Here is a 27120-nt window from a genome sequence, read left to right on the forward strand (position 1 = left end):
AGACACAGAATCCAAAGACAAGCTCCAGGCTCTGAGCTGTCAGCACAGAGCCTGACACAGGGCTCAAACTCACAAACCATGAGATCATGACCAGACCAAAGTCAGACACTTAACTTACTGAGCCACCCAGGTGCCCTGTCTCCCCGTTCTTTTCATGTCCACTTGGTTAGCACCTCCTATAGACTCCTCCTACACAGAACTTTTCACACCACCCCTTCCTGTCACTCCTGTTTTGGACCTTAGCCCTTTGGCACCCCTAATCGCATCTTGAAAGATTTCTGTTCTTCTTTCTAAGCTACCAGAGCACCACAATCAGATCATCTTTCTTCACACTGCTAACAAGCCACTCCTCTGGCGAAGGACTTAACAATGCCCCCCTCTTGTCTACAGAATGAAAATTCAGGCAGTCTAACATCCAAAACTCCTATAATTTGGCTTCAATGTGCACTTTCTGTTTTCTGCCTTCATTACTTTCCCCTGGGATTTACCCTACTCCAGCCAAAAAGGCTTATTCACTCTCTGTGATAGGCAAAATAATGACACCCTACAGATGTCCAGATGCTAATCCTCAGGACCAAGAATATGTTACTTTACATAGCAAAAGAGACCAGGTGGGTTAAATCAAGAATCTTAAAATAGGGAGATTATCCTGGATTATCTGGGTGATCCCAATGTAATCACAAGGGCTCTTAAAAGATGAAAAAAGAAAGCAGAAGCCAGAGAAGACGTGATGATAGAAGCAGAGGGTCAGCATGATGCTGGCTTTGAAGACAGAGGAAGGGGCTGAGGGCCAAAATGTGGCCAGCCTTTAGGAGCTGGGAAAGGCAAGGAAATGGATCCTTTTCTAGAGCTTTCAGAAAGGAGTGCAGACCTGCTGACACCTTGATGTTAGCCCAGTGAAACCCGTTTTGGATTTCCAACCTCCAAAACTGTAACATAATAAACTCTTATTGTTTTTAAGTCACTGAATTTGTGACAGCAGCAATAGGAAACTAATACACTCTCTTATCCATACATTTCCATTTCTCAACGTAATTGGTTCTGAGTATCTTCTGTTTGCCCCTCCACGTCCACTCCCCACCTTGCTCTGTGCCCCAGGAATACAATGTATTTACACTGCATGAATGGGCTCTCTTGCTCTCTGGTGTATGTCTGGCCAAGAGGAGGCTCTACAAAGAAACAGGAGGGCAGGGTTGGTCCAGAAGGTCCTCTCTATAGACAGCTGCTCTCTCATTCAGCCGACTTCAGGCCTGGGGGTGATGAAGGGTCCCTGTCGTGGCTAGTGCCAGATTTCTGCCTCACTGGAGTCCCTAAACCCGCTCTACTTCTTTGTAAATAGATTCTTTATTAAAACTTCTTCAAATTGTTCAGTTTGAGTGTGTCCTCTGTTTCTTGTTGAAACCTTGGCTGATAGAGTAATATTCCTTGGAATGCCCTGCTCTATGCTCATGGCCTATCCATGTGCTCTGCTTTTGAGACCTGGCTCAAATCCCAGCTCTGCAGGACCACAGAATGTCAGAGCCAACTGAGGCCTTAAAGATCATCCAGTCTAGCAACATAGATGGTTTTCCTCCTATTTCCTGGTCACTCCATCTTGGTCTCTTTCGGCAATTCCTTTTCCTCTACCTTAACTACTGGCATACTCAGGTCCTGTTTTAGAACTTCTATTTGGTACCTGGGTGGCTTAGTTGGTTAAGCGTCCAACTTCAGCTCAGGTCATGATCTCATGGTTCATGGGCTCAAGCCCCATGTCAGGCTCTGTGCTGACAGCTCAGAGCCTGGAGCCTGCTTCTGATTCTGTGTCTCCCTCTCTCTCTCTAACCCTTCCCCGCTCGCACTGTCTCTCTCTCTCTCTCTCAAAAGTAAATAAACATTAAAAAATTAAAAAAAAAAAAAAAAGAACTTCTACAAATCTCCCAGGGGAACTCAATGCCTCCAAAGTTTTAACTATAATCCATATCTTAAAGACACTCAAATCCATTTATTTGTCTTAGACTTTGTTCCTGAGGCCTAGGTCCAAATATTTCCAACTGCCAAGCCAATATCTTTCCTTGGCTGCCTCAAGCACCTCTGAGTACTCTCATCATTTCTCCTACCAAACAGCTTCTCCTCCTCTAGGATTTCCAGGTGGCACCAAGAAACCAGGGAGCCATGCTTGACACCTTTTCCTTCTCTCCTCCTCACCCATCCATCACCAACCTGCCCTTACCTGAACGTGTTAGAATCCACCTACTTCACTTGTCTGCACTGCCTCATCCAGTCTTATCCCTTTGCTCCTTTCTCCATACAAATAATCTTTTTAAACAACTCTGCCTTATTGCTTAAAATTCTCCAATGGCTTCCCACTGCTTTGTGGATAAGGATCAAATTCAGAGTCTGGCCTCTGTCAGCCTCATCAGCCTCATCCTGCACTACACTCCCCATCTCCTCCTGGCTCCAGCCTCCTGGACCACCTCCAATTCCTGGATCATGCCTTATGTTGTTCGCTCTGCTCAGAACACTAGTTACCCCCACCCCACTCTCAGTTGAATGCTGTCTTATTCATCTTCTAGCCTCATGTAAGCTTCAATTCTTCCGGAAGGCCTTGTTCAGACGCTGAGACAAGACTGGGGTCACTTCCCTCCTCCCCCATGGCATACTCCCTTGATCACAGCTCTCCTTGACTTTATTCCCATTGCTTGTTTTATCTCTGTCTTCCTTGCTAATCTCTGTGAGGGTGGGGACTACATCAGTGTTGTTCAGTGTTATAATCCTGGCTTCCAACACCAGTCTTCACCCAGAGAGTAGGCATCCAACAAATGCAAATGAAGGAAGTGAGCGCAGAGAGGTGAAGTGACCCACCGGTCCAGAACTCATTCCACTACTTGCCTCTACTCTCTGCCATGGAACTTTGTGAGGCCACCTAAGACCACAGAAACTGCTCCTCTTCCTAAATTCACACTATGTCACCAATTTAGTGTTCATCTCTTGCTCTCTCATTATCTTTCCATGTTTGTCACATATGTGGTTTTCTCTCCAACTCTTACCACAGACTCCCAGAGGACAGAGGCAACATCACAATTCCTTATATTCTTAGGCTTCTCAAGCTCCGGTCTGTATATTCATTTAACAAATATGTACTGAAAGCCCACCTTTTCCAGATAGCACTGGGACAAGAGCAGTGAACAAAACAAATGATACCCTGTGCCCCAAGCAAGCTCACAGTGTGGCAGGGCAAGAGATGTTAATTAACTAGTTACAGTAACATGTTAATATGATAGAACAGTACCCTTAAAACAAACTGCATACACTGCATTAATGAAGGGGTGTCAAAGCCAGAGGAGAAAAAAAAACAGTGCATCCTCCTGGAGCACAACTTTGACCTTAAGATCTGGGGGAAAGCTAGTTACTGTCATTTAATACAAACTATAGGTACACTGTGGAGAAGAATGCAGCATGCACAGAATTGTAAAGGGCAAGTTGCAGATCTCTGGCTCATGGCTGGCTGGCCTGCTTAAGCCTGAGCCCCACAAAGGTTCACATATGGTCGCTCCTTCCGTTGGCGATGCCACAGTGGCAAGTCTGCAAAGTGCTGCTTCAGCCTCCCTCCGCAGAGTGTCTGTCCCATGGCAAGCACTCAACGTGCAACCAGATACGAATGTACACGCTAGACTGAAGCAAGTGCCAAGCAAGGCTTCCTGGAGTCATGTGAGCACACACACCAAGTCAGTGAGGAAAATGAAGATGGGGCGAAGGACTAGAGGTGAAGGAGGAATGACCTGGGTCCTCCAATCACTCTTCTATTCCCCAAAGCCCTTCCCTAGGAAAGAAAATAAGGAGTGTGGCTTCTTTTGCTTCTTTGTACACTACCTTATTTGTACAACAGTGGTATGAAAGAAGAAAAACAGATACCACACCAAGCGCTCAGCCTCTGGCCCTGCCTACACACGAAGACTTGGAGCCAAAGCCAAAACAAGCAGCCCGATGTATTAAGCCCCGTCCAAACCAACGGTGAATTTTTACAAAAGACTACACAAAAAAATACTCTTTTTTTTTAAATGTTTTATTTATTTTTTAGGAGAGAGAGAGAGAGAGACAGTGTGAGCAGGGGAGGGTCAGAGAGAGAGGGAGTCACAGGCTGAAACAGGCTCCAGGCTCTGAGCCGGCAGTCAGCACAGAGCCCGACGCGGGGCTCGAACCCACGAACCGCGAGATCATGACCCAAGCGAAAGTCGGACGCTCAACCGACTAAGCCACCCAAGCGCCCCCAAAAAATACTCTTAAAAATGTAGTGGAAAAAATTTAAATGGGCAAAACTGTGCCATTAAGTTACTTCAGATATGTACATCTCTAGGAAGGCTCATGGAAAGGGCTCACTGGGAGAGGCAGTGCGCAGGTGTGGCTGGAGAAGGGGGACCTGGGCTTCAACTATACTGGTGATGATTTATTCCCAGGTAGAGGTGGGGAAGTGAGAAGTTACTATTCTTTATTATAAATCTTCAATATTTCATAATAGTTTAAAAAATAATCACTGAACCAACATAAACAAGGGTCAAATCTACATTTTCTGAAAGTAGTAAATTAGAACAAATCAGCATATCAACATACCTTCCAACAAAACGTGAGTAGTTCCTATATATTGAATTCCTTTCTAGCTGCAGCCAAATGCAAAAATGTGTACAAAACAATAGTCTGTGGCCACCTGGGTGGCTCAGTAGGTTAACTGTCCAAATTCGGCTTGGGTCATGATCTCACAGTTTGTGGGTTCGAGCCCCGCGTCGGACTCTGTGCTGACAGCTTAGAGTCTGGAGCCTGTTTCGGATTCTGTGTCTCCCTCTCTCTGCCCCTTGCCCACTCACACTCTGTCTGTCTCTCTCAAAAATAAACATTAAAAAAACACCACCACATAGCTTGTGCTTTGAAATCTAGCTATTTGAAGATGGCCCAGTCATGTCTGTTTCTCCTTCCTTTCTTCCCAACCAAATGGCTCCTGTCATATTCTGGGAAATACTGGCAGTGGATGAAGGGCAGAGAAGGGTTGGGACGAGGAGGAATTTCAGGCAAAAAGTATGACAAGGCAATTGAAGGGAACAAGCTGAAAGAGGAATGAGAAACAGATCTCACCAGAATTAAGACTTTCTCTCTGAGACTACGTGTTGTTAACTTCCCAAACTTAACCACACTAAAGTTCTCATAGCTCAAATTGTGCTTGAAAACAGTCTCCTTTTAAGACAATGTTCCCACCAGTGAGCCACCCCCCTCCAGGTTTGTAAGACTTAAGGCAGGGGCCTTGGAGTCAACTAGCCCTGGGTGTGATGGTTATAGGTCTGTGTGCAAGAGAAACTTCTCCAAGCCTCTGTTCCTTCCTCTGCAAGACAGGCAAAGAAGAGTACTTATTTCAGAAGGTGGAGGTGATGCTTAATGGGATAGTGTGCGTAGTAGGTGCAGTGCCTAGCACATGCAAGCCCTCAGTTGAAGCCATTTCTCTTTTGTCCTTGGTCTGGGAATAGTCTTATTTGGAGTATTTGGTCCCTCCATTATCTTTGTCAGGATCTGTTAACTATAGAGAGGCAGCATCTTCTAAGAGTCCCGGGTCAGCACTGCCAGGTTTAGCAGGCCACCATGCATAGGCTGGCCACAGGAGTTAAGGTTTCCACCTGGGCAGACAGCAGCCAAGAAGCTTCCTGGCTGGGGCAGAAGCTCTGTAGCATGGAAGTCTTAGACTCTCTGCCAGACTGCTACCTGGTTTCTAATTCTCTTGGCAGGTCCTACTTCCTGCTGCTGCCTTATGCCTCTGGTCCTATTCTGTTTTCTGAGGCGTTCCTATTTCCTGACTTCTCCTCGCACTGCACTTGAGTATATGTGTCTTTTTGGTTTTTAACTGCTTATTAGTTCTGGCCATATTCCCTCGCCTTGCCTTCAGGAACTGATGGCTTCTCACTTCCTGACTGGCCTATGGGTTCTCTACTTTCTGTCTTCTGATTTGCATGCCCTCCCAGCGTCTGCCTGCTTATGTAGTCTTTGACCTATTTTGTCTCTTACTGTGGCATCTGTATCCCAGCTGAGTTTTGATCAGTGTTTGTTATGACTTATAGGTACTATGTGCACCTTGACTCATGACTGCTTATGAAGATGATATGCAAAATACTTAGCAAACAGTATGGGATGGGCACTGCCCAGTCAGAATGGTTGTCAGCTCTAAATAACAGGGATGGCTGTCCTGTACATACTGGCTGAACAGGAGCCCAGCTTATTAGACTCTAGACTCCTTCGACTGCCCTGATGAGAGGCCTCTCAGAGCTGGTGCCACATATTTCCTCCCTACTCAACCCCACGCTTGGCATGGCTGGCCTCGTGCCCTGTTTCATGAGCTCCTATTACCCACAGTCCTAGAGCTGACCTTCTCATTACCACTCTACCCAGGTTTCAACAGGGGAAACCTGGCAACCTACTTAAAGAGATGGGGTAGCCTTGAGGCCAAAGCAGGAGGGCAAAACATAAAAGTAGAAATATATATATCCCACGTATAGCAAAAGTATCTCTGCAGCAAAAGACTCCGTATAAAACGGTGTTGTTTCTTAAGAGTTCATTCTGTTTTCCTGGATGGACAACAGGAAGTCTCTTCTGCACATGTCTTCTATGAGCGTCTTTGAACCACTTATTGTCTATAAGAAACAATTCAGTTGTATGTGATTTACTAATAAAGAGAATGAGAGGATACCCTACAACTTCTGTTCAGTCAAAAAGGCTGGATCTGTTCTTTCCTCGACACTCCCCTAACTCAAAATAGAACAACCCCTGGAGCTTCCTTCTACACACACACAAATCTTGAACACAGAGAGGAAAGAACAGTGTTTTCAAGATGGTTCTTGGGTAGGGCTAGCATTTCAAAGGTTTGGGAATTATCAATACTTTGAGGTTGGAGTTAGAGGATGCAGTATCGTAAGAATAAATGACTGATAGGAGCCAAGACAAATCAAAAAATGGGAACTTCCCCTGAGCCCACTCACACCTCCAACAGGATTTCAATCTTGGGAACTCAAAGCCACAGATTCACTGCGGCTGGGTGTCACTAACTGCACAGTTCTCTACAATCCTTTCTCTTTATCGACTTTCTAATTTTATTAATCTTCCCACTTAATTTAAAAAGTTCAAACTTACAGAAAGTATAAAAGAACAGTATAATAAATACCTGCCTATCATTCTTTTAGATTCACTGCCATCATTTTGCTACATTCCTGAGCTTGCTCCCTCACCTTTACACTTTTCACTTTTTGCCTCTGAACTAGCTCCAAGTTGCAGATATCATGACATGTTTCCTCTAATACCTGTACCTCAAACGACTAAGGACAGTGTCCTACATAACCACAGGACCACTACTGCACCTAAGAAAATGAAAAGTAATTCCACGATATTATTTAATATGCAGTCTACATTAAATTAAAATTCTTCCAGTAGTCTCCAAGTCATCTTTTACAGCTATATATTTTTTTTCTTATCTAGGATCCAAAGTTCACATATCTCGAGTGGTTGTTACATCACTAGAGTATGTTAATCTGCAATACTCCCTGCTCTCCCAACCGTCACCTTTCCAGTCTTTTCCGAACACTGCATAGGTGAAATCATGACCTTATTGCATCCCCACGGGAGACTCATAATAGGTGCCGGTAGACTTGAGCCCTAGGCTGAGGTGATAACCTCCTCATCTTTCCATTGGATGGCCACGTTTCCTCTAGGTAATTTGTGGTGAGATAATCCTATTCTCCAACAACCTCTCAAAGGTTCTGAACCCATGGAGGAGTCCTTGTCTGAATCAGTTACGGTAGAGTCTGCACAGCGCTGGTTTTCTGGTTCTCTTACTCCTTTTGTTGTGTATTATTCAAACAATAGCCCATCAGTCCCTGTCCTCTCTTTCCTCAGTGTGTATGCTCTCTGGTTACTTCTTACTGGGGCTTCCCCCCACCTCCTTGTTGACCACATTTAACCAGCCTCGCCCAGACGTTCTCCCTTTACCTGCCGATCTCATGACTTCGCATTCAGCAAATTAAAAACAAAAGCAAAGAAACACATGTTGCCTACCAATTTACAGTAATTTACAAACATTAGTGTGGCTGTAATACATATTTATTGGGTTAGATTGAAGAGAGTAGAAAGAGGGAATTAGTTTTATTTTTTTTTTAATCGGATTCCTAAGGCCTGAAAAGAAATCTTTCCTCTTCACTAAGGTAAAGCCACTTGTTCTGTCACAATCAGGCTTTTTGTAATGGTGTTGAACAGAAGCGACCTCATCCCTTCAGTTCCCTCATAGAAGAATCTAGGAAGAACAGAGGTTTAGAAATCATGGGCCCAAATGCCCCATTTTATATGGAAAAGGGACTCAGAGAGGTGAAGGGGCCTGCCCAACTCCTTAATGGTACGACTAGAACAGGAACCTGGTTTAAAAAATACCTCCTCTGATGTTCATTTTCATTCCCTTCCCCAGTGCCTGTGATTCGGCTGTTTAATAAGCAAGATGAAGCCGTAGCATTCACGGCCTCCTTCATTGCTAATTTGCATTTTGCCTGCATTACCTTCCCACCTTTGAATGCTTTAGGTAAAAATTCCCATTAGGATCCTTTTATTAATATTATTTTAAAACCAATCTTCCGTTCTGCAGAACAACAGGGAAATTTTAGTTAGATTCAGGGAGCACATGCTATCACTACTTTATTAACCAGGGGGAAAAAAAATAAAGGTCTCGAGGACCTGCAGCATCAGGCAGTTCCCTGAATGCAGCTTTCTCGGAGGCTGAAATGCCCAGCGGGTGACAGTTCTAGGGATCTCAAAAAGAGATGCCAGCTAGAATCCACCCTTCCTCATCTCCCGCTGTAACGAGGCGGCGAGAGGCACCGCGCTCCGGGAGGCTGTCTAACGTTCACAGGAGAGGAGAAAGTGGGGAACAAAGCCCGGCGTGGAAAAACCCAGCCCCGCAGCGCGAAGACAGGAGANGGCGCGCCGCGGCCGCGCGGAGGCGGGACCCCCTGCCGGGTCCTCCCCTGCAGGTGTCCTCTCCCGGAATCTACGTCCCGACCCCGTCACCGCTCCGCAGGCGCCGAGGACCTCAGCCTTGGGGAAAAGCTGTGCAGGCTCTTTTGAGAAGCTCGGGGCTACGCATAGGGTGGGTGGCAAAGGCTTTTCAAGCCAGTGAGGAGCAGTTGGGTGAGTGAGCATCTTTACGCGAAAGCCTTAGTTTTTACAGGCTTTACTGGGGCCTGCGGCGGGGACCCGGGAAGGAGGAGTAGCTGGGGCAGATGCCTCCAGGGGGGCGCTTAAGGTAAGCCAGGTTGGGTTTAGCAAGGCTGATTTAAAGTTTTGGGGTTTAGGTTGTTGGAGAGCCAATGCACGCGCAGTGACTTTTACTGGATGTGACTAGAAACGCTGCCTGTCGAGTCTCGGCAACCTCCGTAAAATAGGCTTAAAGCCTGAAGACATACTGTGAGGACTAAACCCATATTAGGTGCATGTACGGAAGCACCTCTATGAGGCACTTAACACACCCGTAGTAAAGGTCCCTTTCTTGGAGGTTACAGGGGTGTACCTGGACACACTTCTCTCCTGGGAAGTCCTACATATAATAATACTAAGTTAAAAATAGGTGAGCCTCATTGGCCTGGGGAGATAGATAAATATTAAAACCCAATTGGCTTGTCATTGCCAGCCATTTAGCCCGTTAACTTCATCCTGGAACGTACTGAAATGTACTCTCTGCCAGGTTCTTGGGAGCTACAAAGATAGAGAAAATACGATCTTGTTTCTGAAGCATGAAAGTGGGGTGGGGTGACATAGGACAAAGACAGAAATTACTAAAACACACGGCATAGTGGGGTTATCTTCCAGAAGCTTTCTCTAATTAGATGTGCTCTCTCTCCTTTATTGAACCCTTTTTGCATACTTCTACTGCAACTCTTGTATATAGCATTTATCTACAGGGGTAATGTATGTTGAGTTTTATAAGTGGCTACTATGCAGTATTTTACATTATGGTGAGATTTGCATCTTAGGGATGCGGTGAAAGGGAAATAAATAAAAGGGATGGATGTAGCATTGCTAGTGTAATCTGCCTGAAATAGGCAAAGGGTGAATCGAGGTGAAACAGCATCATGATCTAGCATGACTTGTGCAGTTATCATGTGGCAAAAACAAAACAAAAAAAGACCCACATAGGAAATTCTGTATTTGAAAATAATAACACAACTTTGCTTCTGTGAAAATACTTTCCTACTCAATGTTCTTACTTGATTTTGGCAACAATCTGTGGGATACAGAATGAGGAGTTTCCCCTGATTTCTAAGAGGCACAGAAAGGTAATATGACTTACTCAAGGTCATCTGGTAGGTTATTAAGCCTATCTTCTCTCCTTCCACCCTGTCCCTGCCCCCAAAGAGGTTTAGTCCTATCTTTCCTTTGTACATTTCAAAGTAGGGCCATGCCTTCCCCAGAAGGTGGGCTGAATCAGAAAACAAAGTTAATTCTCTAAGGCTCTTGGGTGTCATCCTTGCACAGGGCCCATGCTAATCTTCTCTGTATCGGTCCAGTTTTAGTATATGTGCTGCCAAAGTGAGCACTCATTCTGTGAGGCTCTTGGAACTAGTATGATGAACATTGGCAACAGGAGGTACTGAGTGAGAGACTGGTGTGATTTCCACTATCAACTGTAGTAATGGACTGCCTCCTCACCAGAAAGACACATCTGATCTGGAAAGAGTGAAATGAAATGGAGGCATGACCAAGCCAGCTGAAATCATGTTCCCAAGTTTTCTTGTCATTTGTTATTCCAAATATCCTATGTGGCATGATATCTTTGACTTTCTTATGTTGTGCATTTATCCTAAGTCATAACCTTTGTTAAATAAGAACAGGACTACTTACAGATCAATCCAGCAGTTTTCCCAGAGAAAGTCGATGAGAGGCATAAGCTGAAAATAATAAAACAATTTTACTCATATTGGGAGAAAGAGTAGCAAAGGTTTGATATAGCAAGGATACACAGTGGTGTATCATCTTTCTCTTTGGGTTTTTTTGTGGTTCCCCACAAGGAAAACGTCTGCATGTGATGAAATGAATGGAACATTACTTCAGGTGAAGACTGTGACAAGAAGCAGCCATAGAAATGGTTTCTTAAGTTAAAGTCATAGTTGGCAGCCAGAGCAAAGATACTAGAGCTCTGTGACCGTCCCAGAGCCATGCATGAGCTCCAGGAAGATGCTGACACCAAATTAAAGACATATAGTTGTGAAAAAGAACTTCTAATCAATCTCTGCCTGTACCATCAGGGCTAGAAGCTAGATTAGATGTTAATGAATGAGGCAGAAAGGTACAACAAGGAACCCTTCTATATTTAATGTTAAAACTTAATGGAATATGATCAGTTCCAGTTTGTTTAGTTCTTTAAATCTAATATCTATGTCTAAAACTTTTTAAGGGAAAAAAGGATGTCAGCCATGCCTATGACTTACCAGCTGAAACCCATCAGCATTTTTGGACCATATCTTGTAGGTTTAACTTTAAACTTGCTTTTTAGGGGAGCCTAGGTGGCTCAGTTGGTTAAGCGCTCGACTTTGGCTCAGGTCAGGACTTCACGGTTTGTGGGTTCGAGCCCTGCATCGGGCTCTGTGCTGCTGGCTTAGAGCCTGGAGCCTCTCTCTCTGCCCCTTCCCCGCTCATGCTCTGTGTCTCAAAAAATGAATAAACATTAAAAAAAATTTTTTAAACTTGCTTTTTAGAAAATGCAAATGTAAAATTGAAACAGCTAGAGCTGGAAGGGACGTTACATATAATCTTATCTACTGTCTTTGTGGAGGCAAGGAAGTTGCTATGTCAACAGTAAATGTCACTTGACACAAAGTAGAAAATTCTGTGTGGCAGTTATAATGAAGTATCTTCATTATTCACAATGAAATATGTAGTATACCTCATTAAGAACATATAGCAAGTACTCAACATCCATTCATCTGTCCTCCTTCTTTACAGAAGTCTGTATAAATGTGTTTCACTATTAGGGAAGGTAACCCTATTACCATCTCAGAGGTACACTCCTAAACTATCCTGAGCAAGATCCTTTTGACTGACCAGTGAGAGGTTAGGGGTGCGCACAGAACCCAGTTCTGGTATGTGAGACCTGAGGAGAGGTCTGTGAAGTCCTGGGAAAGATTTTCTTGTTCTTCAACAGAGACATACAGGGAAACATGCCACCATCTCCGCTGGATGTTGTTGCATCTGGCTGTGTTACTGAAAGTGGTCCCTTAGGAAGCCAGCACACTGATGATGTCAGAGTAAAGAGTCAGAATGAACCTGGGTTGGTGATGTTATTGTTAAGTCAGTAAACCAATCAGAACTGGTGCTGCCCCACTTCTGGATTTCTTGCTATATGAGATAATAAATATCTGTATTGATGAATCAATTTGAGATGGAGTTTTCTGTTACTTCAAGCTGAAACCATTCTATATGTTACAGATAAAATGTAAAAGTGAGTTCTTTGAATGGACTGAAGGTCTGCTTCTCAGAGTTAATAAAAGCAAACAACCATAGCCGTAGGCAAAGGATGGGGATATTATCATGTCATTGATAGAAGTATGGGTTGTAACATCACACAAACCTGGGTTTGAACCCAAATAATTACGGCCTGGTTGACTGTGAACATTTTTTTTTTAACCTCTCTAAGCTCTTTTTATCTCTAGACTAGAGACAATAATACATACCACACTGGGTTGTTATACAGATTAAATAGGATAATTTGTGTCAAGTAAGCTACAAAGGAGTGGTGCTTAGTAAGCACTGCAGGAATGGCAACTATATTGATGCACTACGAATTAACTCATATTTATAGTGTACCTGGCAGCAAGCATCCAGAAGTGAATCACTGTACAATAGTGACCATGTTAAATGACACACAGTAATGCAATCAGCAAAATCCAGAATGTGGGAAACTACACAATAACCCACTTCTTCAATAAATTGCAAGAAAAAGGAAAGAGGGAGAGTTTATAGATACACAGAAATATGAAAGACAAATAATGAAATACAATGTGTAGTACATCTTGATTTGCACAAAGCAGCTGTTTAAAACATCACATTTATGAGAGAACTGAGGGACATTAGAACATAGGATATTTGATTATGTTAAGACATTATTTAAAAATTTTTAGATGTGATAATGGTACCATACATATTTTTAAAGAATCCTTGTCTTTTGGAAAGATACTACTGGATATTACTGAAAAAATACTGAATATTTGAAGAAGAAATAATACCTGGATACTTTAAAAATAATCCAGTGTGGGAGTGGTAGTAGGGTGGCAGCATCAGGGATGAAACAAGATTGGTCATAAATTGATAGTGATTGAAGCTGGGTAATGCGCCCATTCTCTCTACATTCTTCAAAACAGTTTCATGAGATATATTTAATATATCATTAATTAATTCACCTTTTTAAAGTATACAATTCAATAGTTTTTAGTACACAGAGTTAATTATCACCCAATCTAACTTTAGAACATTTTCAAAATCCCCCCAAAAAACCCCATGCACATTGGCTGACACTTCTCCCCCCTCCCCCCATAATGCCAGACTCTGGCAACCACTAATCTGTTTTGTCTTCTCTGGGTTTGCTTGTTCTGGACATTTCACATAAATGAGATATGTGGTCTTTTGTGACTGCTTCTTTCACTTAGCATAATGTTTTCATGGTTTATTCATGTTGTAACATATGTCAGTACTTTATTTTTTTATGGCCAAATAATATCCCACTCTGTGGATATGCCACATTTTCTTTACTCGTCCATTGATGGACATTTAGGTTGATTCCATGTTTTAGATATTATGGATAATGTTGCTATGCACATCTGTGTATATTTTGTACACACGTTTTCATTTCTCTTGGGTATATACCGATGCTTAGAATTGATAGGTCATGTGGTAATTTTATGTGTAGCATTTTGAGGAACAGCCAAACTGTTTTCCAAAGCAGCTGAACCATTTGACATTTTTACCAGGAGTGTATGAGGGTTCGAATTTCTCCGTATCTTTGCCATCACTTGTTAATGTCTGTCTTTTTTGTTTTTATTATAGCCATTCCAGCAAATGTGAAGTGGTATCCCATTGTGATTTTGGTGTGCATTTCTCTAATTACTAATGATAAGCATTTTTTAATGTGCTTATTGGCCATTTTTATATCTCCTTTGGAGATCTTTCTATTCAAATCCTTTGCCTATTTTTTTCAGGTGCACAACATAGTGATTTGACCATTCTATACATTATGAAATGCTCACCAAAATGTAGTTATCATCTGTTGCCATACAAAGGTGTTACAATATTATTGACTATATGCCCTATGCTGTACTTTCATCCCATGACTTATTTATTTTATAACTAGAAGCCTATACCTTGTAATTCCCTTTACCTGTTTCATCTATCCCCCCACACCTCTCCTCTCTGGCAAACATCCGTTTGTTCTCTGAATTTAGGAGTTTGTTTCTGTTTGTTTTGTTTCATGTTTTAGATTCCACATATAAGTGAAATCATATAGTATTTCTCTTTCTCTGACTTGTTTCACTTGCCATACTCCTCTCTAGGTCTTTCCATGTCATCGTGAATGGCAAGATTTCATTCTTTTTATGGCTGAGTAATATTCCATTCTATATATACACCACATTTCCTTTATTCATTCACTATTGATGGATATCTTGGTTGCTTCCATATCTTGACTCTTGTAAATAATGCTGCAGTAAACATAGGGGTGAATATTCTTTTTGAACCAGTATTTTTGTTTCCTTTCAGTAAATACCTAGTAATGGAATTACTGGATTGTATGGTATTTCTGTTTTTAATTTTTTGAGCATCCTCCATATACTGTTTTCAATAGAGGCTGCACCAATTTATATTCTCACCAATAGGGCACAAGTTTTCCCTCTTCTCCACATCCTTGCCAACACTTGTTATTTCTTGTCTTTTTGATATTAGTCATTCTGACTAGTGTGAGGTGCTCCTTGTGGTTTTGATTTGTCTTTCCCTGATGATGACTAGTGATGTTGAGCATCTTTCCATGTATCTGTTGGTCATCTGTATGTCTTCTTTAGAAAAATGTCTCTTCAGGTCCTCTGCCCATTTTTAAATTGGATTATTTGTTGTTGTTGTTGTTGTTTTGGTGTTGAGTTGTATAAGCTCTTTATATTCTTTGGATATTAGCTCCTTATTGGGTATAGCATTTACAAGTATCTTCTCCCATTCAGTAAGTTGTGTTTTCATTTTGTTGATAGTTTGCTGTGCAAAAGCTTTTTAGAATGATATAGTCTCATTGGTTTATTATTGCTTTTGTTACCCTTGCCTAAGGAGATGGCTCCAGAAAAATATTGCTAAGGCTAATGTCTAAGAGCTTCTTGCCTATTTTTCTTATAGGAGGTTTATGGTTTCAGGTCTTAAATTTAGGTCTTTAATCCATTTTATTTTTGAGTGTGATATAAGAAAGTGGCCCAGTTTCATTCTTTTGCATGTAGCTGTCCAGTTTTCCCAACACCATTTATTGAAGAGATTGTTTTTTCTCCAATTGCACATTCTTGCCTCCTTTGTCCTAGACTAGTTGGCCTTATAAATATGGGTTTATTTCTGGGCTTTCTATTCTATTCCATTGATCGATATGTCTATTTTAGTGCCAAAACTGCACTGTTTTGGTTACAATAGGTTTGTAGAGTAGTTTGAAATCTGGGATTGTAGATACCTCCAGCTTTGCCTTTCTCAAGATTGCTTTGGCTATTGGGGGTCTTTTGCGGTTGCATACAAATTTTAGGATTCTTTGTATTAGTTCTGTGCAAAATACTATTAATATTTTGGTAGAGATTACATCAAATCTGTAGATTGCTTTGGGCAGTATAAACATTTTAACAATATTAATTCTTCCAATCCATGAGTATAACATATCTATTTATTTGTGCCATCTTCAGCTTCTTCCATCAGTGTGTTATAGTTTTCAGAGTACAGGTCTTTCACCCCCTTGGTGAAATTTATTCCTAGGTATTTTATCCTTTTTAATGCAATTGTAAATGGGATTATTTTCTTAATATCTCTTTTTAATTGGGTTATCTTTTTATTGTTGATCTGTAAAAGTTTTTTTTAATATGTTCTGGTTATATATCCTTTACTAGACAGGTGATTTGCATATCGTTTCTCCCATTCTGTGGATTTTTTTTTTCACTTTCTTGATGGTATCCTTTCATAAGCATCCTTTATCAACTTGAGGTTTCTTTTTTTTTTTTAAGGAGGAAGATTTTTCTTTATTTTTCTTTATTTGTGCCAATGGAAAGGTTTCTAAGGCTTTTCAAAAACATAGCAGTTGGCTCTGTTCAAAAGGCTGTGTTGATAGTAGGCGGGTGCTCTGTCCCCCCAAAGATTCCAGAACCTCACATGGTCCGTATTAGGCCATCCTGATTCAATTCCCTTAGTTCTAATGGAGAGGAAATATAGCTCTATGCAGAGATATGTGTTCTAAAAGTCCCTCAACTACCCTGATTTTTAAAATTTTTCACAAATAGTTTATTGTCAATCAACTTGAGGTTTCTGCCTAGTACTACTTTGTTTGATAGTTTTATCATTGAAGGGTGTTGATTTCATCAAAAAATTTTCTGTACCCATAAAGATGATATGGGATTTCCCCTTTATTAATATGGTATATTACATTAATTTTTCAGATGTTCAATTAACTATTCTTTCCTAGGTTAAATCCCATCTGTCCATGGTGTATAATCCTTTTTAGATGTTGATGGATTTGATTTGCTAGTATTTTGTGGAGAATTTTTTACCTCCATATTTATAAGAAGTGTTGGTCTGTAGTTTTCTTTTGATGTCTTTAATTAGTTTTGTTATCAGAGTAATATTGGCCTTATAGAATGAGTTAGGAAGTGTTCTCTCTTAGTTTTTGGAAGTATTTGTGAAGAATTGGTATTAATTCTTTAAATATTAAGTAGAATTAACTCATGAAGCCTTTAGGCTTTGGCTTTTCTCTGTTGGAAATTTCAAAATTACTAATTCAGTCTCTTTGCTTTTTCTACATATATTCAGAATATGTAGGGACACCTGGGTGGTTCATTTGGTTGGGGAGTCCAGCTCTTGATTTTGGCTCAGGTCATTGTCTCACAGTTCATTGGTTTAAGCCCTGCTCCATGCTAAGAGTGTGTAACCTCTCTCTCCCTCTCTCTCTCTGACCCTCTTCTGCTTGCATGTGCGTGCTCTCTCTCTCAAAATAAATAAACTTTAAAAAAAAATAGTGTATCTTCTTTGAGTGAGTTTCATCAGTTTATGTCTTCCTAGGAATTTATCCATTTCATCTAAGTTACATATTACAAGAAAGTTACAGACCAATATCTTTCATAAAAATAGATGTAAAAGTCCTCAACAAAATATTAAGAGATTGAATCTAACAAAGCATAAGAAGAATTATCCATTATGACCAAGTGCAATTTATTTATTAATTCAAGTCTGGTTCAACATTCAAAAAATAATAATGTAATCCATTAAATCAACAGGCTACAGAAAATCATATAATCATATCAATAGATTCAGAAGAAGCGTCTGAAAAAAATCCAACATTCATTCATGATAAAAAGCTCCCAGAAAACTAGGAATAGAAGGAGACTTCTTTAATATGATAAACAATGGCTTAAAAAAATATAGATCACATGACACTTGATGATGAGAAGTGAGATACTTTTCCCCTAAGGTCAGAAGCTAGGCAAGGTTGTCTCTTCTTGACATTTCTTTCTTTTTTTTAATGTTTATATATTTTTGAGAGAGAGAAACAGGGTGTGAGTGGAGGAGGGGCAGAGAGAAAGGGAGACACAGAATCTGAAACAGGTTCCATGGTCTAAGCTATAAGCATAGAGGCTGACTCGGGGCTTAAACTCAAGAACTTCAAGGTCATGACCTGAGCTGAAGTCGGATGCTCAACCAACTGAGTCACTGAGGTGCCCTTACTCTTGCCATTTCTATTCCACATTGACAAGAAGTCCTAGTTAATGCAATAAGATAAGAAGGGTTGGGGGAAGGTATATGCAGATTGGGAAGGAGAAAGTAAAACTGACTTTGTTTATAGATGCATAATTTTCTATTTAGAAAATCCCAAAGAATCATCAAAAAAGCAAACAAATTAATCCTGGAATTAATAAGTGATTATAAGAAGGTTGTAGATACAAGGTAAATACACAGAAATCAATTGCTTTCCTATAACTGGAGGTTGAAATTAAAAATGCAACGCCATTTACATTAGTACCTCCTCCCTGCAAAAAAGCAAAGAAAGAAAAAATACTCAGGTATATTTATAATATTTATATGAGAGGAAACAACAAAACTCTGATGAAAGAAATTTAAAAAGATCTAAATAAATGAAGAGATACTTCATGTTCATGGATAGGAAAACTCAATATTGTTAGGATGTCCATTCTTCTGTTTGACCTGTAGATTTAATGTAATCCCAGATTGACCTGTAGATCTAATACAAAATCCCAGCAAGGTATTTTGTAGATGTCAACAAACTCATTCCAGAATTTATATGGGAAAGAGTGCCTGGGGGCTCAATTGGCTAAGCATCTGACTCTTGATTTTGGGTCAGGTCATGATCTCAAAGTTCGTGAGACTGAGCCCCACGTCAGGGCTGTCAGTACAGAGCCTGCTTGGGATTCTGTCTCTCCCTCTCTTTGCCCCTCCCTTCTCTCAAAATAAATAAACTTAAAAAAATAATTGATCCAAAATTTATATGGAAAGACAGAAGATCCAGAATAGCCAATACAATACTGAAGGAGAACAAAGTCAAAGGATTTAACGCTACCAAGCTTCAACAATTACTATAAAGCTACTGTAATCAAGACAATGCGGTATTGGTGAAAGACAAATAGATCAATGGAACAGAACAGAGACCCCAGAAACAGACTACTGAATCAAAGGAAATTTAATGAAGAAAGGATAGTCTTTTCAACAAATGGTGCTGGAACAATTGGACACCCAACTGAACACCCAAAAGTGTTCAGACTCTTTGCTGTTCACAGCAATTAACTCGATGGAGCAGAGACCTAAATACAAAACACAAAACTACAAAACTTTTAGAAGATAACACAGGAGAGAATCTACGTGACTTTGAAATTGGCAAAGACTTTTTAGAACACAGACAGCAGATCAATGAAAAAAAAATTGATAAGCTGCACTTGATTAAAGTTAAAAACCACTGCTCTGAGAAGGACACTGTCAAAAAGATGAAAAAGTAAGCCACAGATTGAAGAAAAAATATTTGTTGGCAAATATGTGGGCAAGATGGAACCCTCATACGTTACCAGTGGGAAAGTAAAATGGTACAAGGGCTATGGAAAACAGTTTGGTGGTTCCTCAAAAAGCTAACATTAGAATTACCATATGATCCAGCAATTCCACTCCAGCATATCTGTCCAAAGAAACTGAAATCCAAGGACTTGAACAGATACTTCTATATCAATGTTCATTGCAGCATTATTTACAATAGTCATAAGTTGGAAACAACGCAAGTGTTCATCAACAGATAAATGGAAAAACAAAATGTGATATATCCATACAATGGAATATTTTCAACCATAAAAGGAAATGAAGTTCTTTTTAAAACATTTTTATTATTGAAATGTAGTGGACAATGTTATGTTAGTTTCAGGTGTACAAGATAGTGCTTCCACAATTCTGTACGCAGTGTTCATCATGAGAAGTGTAGTTACCATCTGTCACCATACAACCTAATACAGTATTATTTCCTATACTTTGGTTTTCATCTCTGTGACTTGTTTACTTTAGAGTTGGAAATTTGTATCTCCTAATCCCCTTTACCTATTTCATCCATCCCCCATGCCCACCTTTCTAGTGACCACCAGTTTGTTCTCTGTATTTATGAGTTTCTTTTTTTTTCATTCCACATATAAGGGAAATTATATGGTATTTGTCTTTCTTTTTACTTATAATACCCTCTAGGTTCATCGGAATGAAGTTCAGATACATGCTAAATATGGATGAGCCTTCAGAACATTATCCTAAATAAAATAAGCCAGAAACAAAGGGACAAATATGCTAAGTTTCTACTTATATGAAATATCTATAATAGGCAAATTCACAGAGACAGAAAGTAGATTAGAGGTGACTGGGGACTGGGAAAGGCAAAAATGGGGAGTTATTGCTTAGCTGTTACAGTTTCTGTTTGAAGTAATGAAAAGGTTTTGGAAATAGTGGTAATGGTTGCACAACACTGTGAATGTATGTTCCAAATTATATACTTATAAATGGTTAAAGTGGGGACACCTGTCTGCCTCACTTAATAGAGCACATGACTCTTGATCTCAGGGTCATGAGTTCAACCCCCACACTGGGTGTAGAGCTTGTTTAAAAATAAAATCTTTTAATCAAAACCACAATGAGATAGCACTTCACACCTGTCAGAATGGCTAACATTAACAACTCAGGCAACAACAGATGTGGGTGCGGATGCAGAGAAAGAGGATTTCTTTTGCACTGCTGGTGGGAATGCAGTCTGGTGCAGCCAGTCGAAAACAGTATGGAGGTTCCTCAAAAAATTAAAAATAGAACTACCCTACGACCCAGCAATTGCACTGCTAGGTTATTTATCCACGGGATTCAGGTCTGCTGTTTCAAAGGAGCACATGTATGCCAATGTTTATAGCAGCACTATCAACAATAGGCAAAGTATGGAAAGAGCCCAAATGTCCACTGATGGATAAATAAAGAAGATGTAGTATATATATACAATGGAGTATTACTCAGCCATCAAAAAGAATGAAATCTTGCCATTTGCAACTACGTGGATGGAACTAGAGGGTATTATGCTAAGCGAAATTAGTCAGAGAAAGACAAATATCATATGACTTCACTCATATGAGGACTTTAAGACACAGAATGGATGAACATAAGAGAAGGGAAGCAAAGATGGTAGGGACACAGGGAGAGGTACAAAACATAAGAGAGTCTTAAATATGGAGAACAAACGGGGTTACTGGAGGGGTTGTGGGAGGGGGGATGGGCTAAATGCATAAGGGACATTAAGAAATCTACTCCTGAAATCATTGTTACACTATATGCTAATTTGGATTAGGATAAATAAATAAATAAATAAATAAATAAATAAATCTTTTAAAAAATGGTAAAGTAGGGGCGCCTGGGTGGCTTAGTCGGTTAAGCGTCCGACTTTCGCTTAGGTTATGATCTCGCAGTTCGTGGGTTCGAGCCCCGCGTCGGGCTCTGTGCTGACTGCCAGCTCAGAGCCTGGAGCCTGTTTCAGTCTGTGACTCCCTCTCTCTCTGACCCTCCCCTGCTCACGCTGTCTCTCTCTCTCTCTCTCCTAGAAATAAATAAAACATTTAAAAAAATTTTTTAAATGGTAAAGTAGTTAATTTTAGTGGCGTCTGGGTGGCTCAGTAGGTTAAGCATCCGACTTCGGCTCAGGTCATGATCTTGCGGCCCATGAGTTCAAGCCCCACATCAGGCTCTGTGTTGTCATGACAGCTCCAAGCCTGGAATCTGCTTCAGATTCTGTGTCTCCCTCACTCGTTGCCCCACTTGCACTGTGTTTCTCTGTCTCTCAAAAAATAAACATCAAAAAAATTTTAATTAATTTTGTGATATATATATTTTACTGCCACCACCACAAAAAAAACCTGTTATATGAATATGCAAAAAACCATTGAATAATATACTTTAAATGGATGAATTGTATGGCATGTTTATACAAAAAACTGTTCAACTATGCAATTATATAAGTATAGCACAATTTACTTATCTATTCTGCTTTTGATGAGTAATTGATTGTTTCCTGTTTTTTGTTATTTTGAACAATGCTACAAAGGACATTCTCATGTTTCCAGGTGTCTAGGTGCAAGGTTTTCAACAGGGCATATAGTTTCTAGTATTGGGATTTCTGATCTGTAGAAATGAACAAGTACAGTTTTGCAAGATAATGGTAGAGTGCTTTTCAAAGTGATTGTACCAATTGTACCTGTGTCAGCACTGCATAGAATTCCTACCTTCACCAATAACTTGTCTTGCCAAACTTTTACCAATCTGGTGAACATAAAATAGTTACTCTTTGTGGACTTAAGGTGAATTTTTCTGATTATTAATGAGATTAAGCATTTTTCATGTGTTTATTTATCACTAGAGTTTTTTTCTTTTATAAGATTCTAGTTACACTATTGGGTTTTGTTATGTAGGAGTTAGCTTTTCAAATATTCTAGATATTAACCTTTGGTTGGTTGTATATGTTACAAATAAATTATTCTTTGTTGTCAGTATTTATACAGTTTCTAAATTCAGATAGCCGAGTTCAAATAATGAAGAATACCTAGATTTTCAGAATCTATTTGGTTCCTGATTTTCATATAAAAGTTAGCTAAGGTTTGGGGCACCAGGATGGCTCAGTAGGTTGAGTGTCCAACTTGGGCTCAGGCCATGATCTTGGTTGGTAGTTTCAAATCTTGCATCAGGGTCACTGCTGTTAGCACAGAACCTGCTTCAGATCCTCTGTCCTGCTCTCTCTCTGCCCCTCCCCTTCAATAAATAAAAACATTTAAAAAATTAAAAGTCAACTAGGGTTTGAATACTAAAGAAAAATTCAAAGATTCTATTTAAATGTTTTGTTTCCTGGGACACCTGTATCTTCTCCTAGTTTCTAATTTAATTTTTTTACAGTATCTTTTTATTAGAAATTCTTAATTTTAATGTTCTCATGCTTACTAATTTCTTTATGAATAATGCTTTTTTTGTCTTGATAAGGAAGTATTTTTTTTTTAATGTTTATTCATGTTTGAGAGGCAGAGTGTGAACGGGGGAAGGACAGAGAGAGAGGGAGACACAGTATCTGAAGCAGGCTCCAGGCTCTGAGCTGTCAGCACAGAGCCTGACGCGGGGCTTGAAATCACGAACCGTGACATCATGACCTGAGCTGAAGTTGGATGTTTAACCGACTGAGCCACCACGCAGTCACCCCAAGAAGTATTTTCTTATCCTGAGATCATAAGGATATTTTTCTATATATTCTTCTGAAGTTTAAAAGTTTTATCTTTCATACTGAAGTCTGTAATCCATCATAAGTTAAATTTTATGTGTGGTAGGAAGTAGAGATCTAGCATGTGGATGACCAACTGTCCCGAAATTATGTATTTCATAGACCATTCCCCAGTGACCTACAGTGTCAACTGTGTCATAGATGAGGTTTTCATACATTTATCATTCTATTTCTAGTTGCAGTATTGGTATCCATTCTTTACCCAGCATGAATAACATCCTTTTGTAAATATCACTCCTTAATAATTCTTGATATCTGGTAAGGCAGTTTCCCGATCTTTATTCTTCAGGAGTATCTTGACTGTCTATGGGTCTTTGCTCTTCCATATCAACTTTAGAATTAGCTTGTCATGTTTCTTGCAAACCTATATTGGGATATTAATTGCTGCTGCACAAAAGATCAGATCAATTTGTAGAGTATTGACATTTTTTTTTCTGACACTCTTTTTGTGTGTATGTGTAACAGAGAGATGTTTTTATTTATTTATTTAACTTTTTACAAATAGTTTATTGTCAAATTAGTTTCCACATAACACCCAGTGCTCATCCCCACGAGTGCCCTCCTCCATGCCCATCCCCCCTCCCCCCTACATCCATCAGTTCTGTCTTTGTCAGCATTCAAGAGTCTCTCATGGTTTGCCCCTCTCCCTCTCCCCCACCACTTCCCCCCCTCTTCNGACATTTCTTTAAATGATTTTGAGTCTTCCTGTCTATAAACATGGCATAGTTTTTGTTTCATTTATGTCTTCTTTAATGTATTTTAATAAACTTAAAAAGTTTTCTTTATAAAAGTCTAGGTTTATTCCTTCGTTCTACCTATTATGTCATTTAATCTATTAATGTTTTAATATTAAGGCACCGTTGGATTTCTGGGATAAAGTCATCTTGTTCATGATGGATTATCTTTTGTGAGCACTGCTAGATTTGGCTTCACAATATCTTAAGATTCTTCTATCCATGTTTCTGAGTGGGATGCCTTTCTCAGCTGGTTTGGGTCATGGTTGTAACATTAGATTGGGTGTGTGGTTATACATTGAACTGAGTTGGGCATTGTTCCTGCTACTTTTGTTCTCTGTAAGAGTTTATATAAGATTGGACTGGTGTTTTCCGTGAAAGGTTGATAGAATCTTTCAACAAGATCTTCTGGAGGAAGATATTTTTTTGGAGGTTTTTTTTTTTTTGTAACAAGATTTTTAACTCTTGTCAAAAATTAGAAGTACTGATCCAGTTTCTTTAATGGTTATAAGAACTTTTCAGAATTTTTATGTCTTCCTATATTAGTTTAGGCAAGTTGTTTCTGGTTCTAGCTTTCAAATCCCTCTTGTTCCGATATATAAAACTGTCCCTTTTTTGATTGCCAGCTTAATTATGAATTTAATTTGAAAAATTAATCTAAATTGGAAATACTTATATAGTAGGAGGACTTCATACTAGTTGAGAGCTTCCAGCTTGCCAGAACCAGAACTCCAGATAGGTGCCTCTGCGACTTAGTAGATATTGTCACGTAGTTTTAAAAGCTTTTATTTTATTTTATTTTTTAATTTTTATTTTTATTGCCAACACTCTTTGAGATTTTCTTTTATTTGATAGTTTCACCAGTACTTAGAATTGTCCAGTTCTTTAATTTTTGCTAATCTCATGCCTATGAAATTGTAGTTTTAAATTGAATTTCTCTGCTTAGTGGTAGCATTGAGCATCTTTCCCTAGGTTTGTTGGCCCTTTGAGTTTTATCTCCTGAAAATTTTTGATCATTTTCTGAGTGTTTGTATTTTTATAACTCATAGTCATTTTAATATATTCTAGATGATAATACTTTGTCACTTATATGTATTCAAATATATTTTTCCATTTTATACCTATCATCTATTTAATTTTTAAGGTACCTTTCAAGGCAGAGAAAATTTTAATGTTAATATATAGAATTTACTGGCCCTTTTTTTCTTTGTGATTTATAATTTGGTATCTTGCTTAAGAGATCTTTTGCTCTCTCAAGGTTATGAAAATATTGTTTCAAAAGTGTCAAAGTTTGTTTTTCCAAATTAGATCTTCAATCTGTAACTGATTTTGGTACATGGTATAAAAGATAGAGATCTAACTTGATTTTTTTCACACAGGGTTAAAATGGGCCTGTTTCCAGGCTTTCTTTGTTGTCCCCTTGTTATATTTGTCTATTCTGGCAGCACTACCGCAATGATGTGGTTCTCCTGGCTGCATCGTAAGTCTTGATGCCTGTGAAGGTAAGTCCCTCTTCCTCAGTTCTTCAGAAATGTCTTCTCTTCTTAGCTCTTATCTTCCATATGGATTTTTAAGATAAGCCTGCCATGTCCTTTGAAGAATCCTATAGGGATTTTGGTTGGAATTTCAATGAGTTTACTTTACTTTGGTGAAGGAAATGATATTTTCATTATTTTGCACCTTCCCATCAATAAACATGGTAAGTATCTGCTTTTATTTGCATCTTCTTTTGTATCTTTCAGTAGAATTTTATAGTTTTTCCATGTAAAGCAGGATCCCTTTTTCTTAACTTTATTCCTCAATATTTAAGGTCATCTTTTCCACAATTGTATTTTCTGATTGGCTGATATTTACATATTGATCTTCTCTCTTATAACTTTGAAGTTTGGATACTTCCAATGTAGACATTATTTGTATTGCCTGTAAACATTTTAGTGTTGCCTATCATCAATAAACAACAGTTTATTTCTTTTCAGTCTTCTTTTTCCTTTTTCCTTTTTTTTTTTTCTTACTGCACTGGCTAGGGACTCCAGAACAAAATTAAATAGAAGCTTAATAGAAGGCTTCCTTTTCTTATTCTTACCCTCAAAGGAAATGCTTCTAATGCTTCACCATTAATTGTGAAGCTTGTTCTGTATTGTAGGTAGATACACGTAACACCAATATTGAAATTCTGGTTGAAGAAGGAGAAATAAATATACAGAAAATTCATTCTAAGCCAAAAATTAGCTTTTATTATTAGCTTTTATTATTTGGATTATGGCTAAATTGTCAGAAAACTTACAGGAAGATTGAATATTTGGAAACAGCCCCAATGTCTATGGAAAAAAAAAATCTCACAAAGAACCCTAACTATAAAATGTCAAATAAGTATTAATTCAAGTTGATTCATTCCTGAGATCTAGAGGAAACTCTAGTGAAGATCACAAAAAAATCATGGAGAAAATTCTGAAAATTGTATAGGACTTACTTCAGAGCATTTTATAACAGTTTTGGAGGTGTTTTATGACCCAGGATTTCTTAGGGCTGGAGAAATTGAAAATAACTAGGGATAGTTTAAAAATTGCCCTTATGAGAAAGAAGTGGGATGGCTTTTGAATCTCTCTGTATTTTTGGTACTACTTTTTTTGTTTATTTGCACTTTTACAGAGGCTTTGGTCATTCTGTAAAGTAATTAAGAGATCATCACTTAGCCTTTTTTCCTGCTTGGATCATTTTCTGCCCCTTATTTTAGGTATATACTGTTCTATCTTTTGGTAATCTCTGACTTGTCAAAATCATTTTCCTGGTTCCTTATGTAGGCCTATCTTTTACCTCTTTAATTTAGCCTTTCCCAAACTGCTGAATTGCTGAGAAAGAGGGATTCCATGGTCAAACAAGTTTGGGAAATACAGTGTTAAGCCAAGCCCAATAGCTTACCTTACCACTAAAGCTCTTCTAGAGCCTTCAGTATTCTAATGTGCTTGTGAATCTCCAAAAGGGAAATACAGCTTGTAGTATTTCCCCAGTCAGTTAACTTTTTCCAAAGAACACCTAATGACACCTCATATAACCCAGTTCTTTAATCTTCAAATAAAAACTTCCAGTGCTTGGGGCACCTGGGTGTCTCATTCACTCAAGCGTCTGATTTCCGCTTAGGTCACGGTCTCATGGTTCTTGAGTTTGAGCTCCACATCGGGCTCTGTGCTGACATCTCAGATTCTGTGTCTCCGTCTCTCTCTGCCCGTCCCCATTCACACTCTGTCTCTCTCCCTCAAAAATAAACATTAAAAAAAAAAAAAAAAACCTTCCCCTGCTTGT

General features: G+C 39.3%; 1 protein-coding gene and 1 non-coding gene across 2 annotated transcripts in view; both read right to left on the reverse strand.

The window, feature by feature from the left end:
* The window catches only part of TMOD2 (tropomodulin 2), a 73201-nt gene that overhangs the window by 44676 nt on the left and 1405 nt on the right, over positions 1–27120 (reverse strand). The window contains exon 2 of the mRNA XM_077764396.1: positions 10888–10934. The gene's annotated coding sequence lies outside the window, so the exon portion shown is untranslated. The remainder of the gene's footprint in view (positions 1–10887; positions 10935–27120) is intronic.
* Positions 10475–10583, reverse strand: LOC144231995 (U6 spliceosomal RNA). Its single transcript, XR_013335276.1, has one exon. It is a non-coding gene; the product is annotated as a U6 spliceosomal RNA (small nuclear RNA).

The sequence above is a fragment of the Crocuta crocuta genome, unplaced genomic scaffold (assembly GCF_008692635.1).
Source record: "Crocuta crocuta isolate KB4526 unplaced genomic scaffold, BGI_CrCroc_1.0 scaffold102, whole genome shotgun sequence".
Taxonomy (NCBI): Eukaryota; Metazoa; Chordata; class Mammalia; order Carnivora; family Hyaenidae; genus Crocuta; species Crocuta crocuta.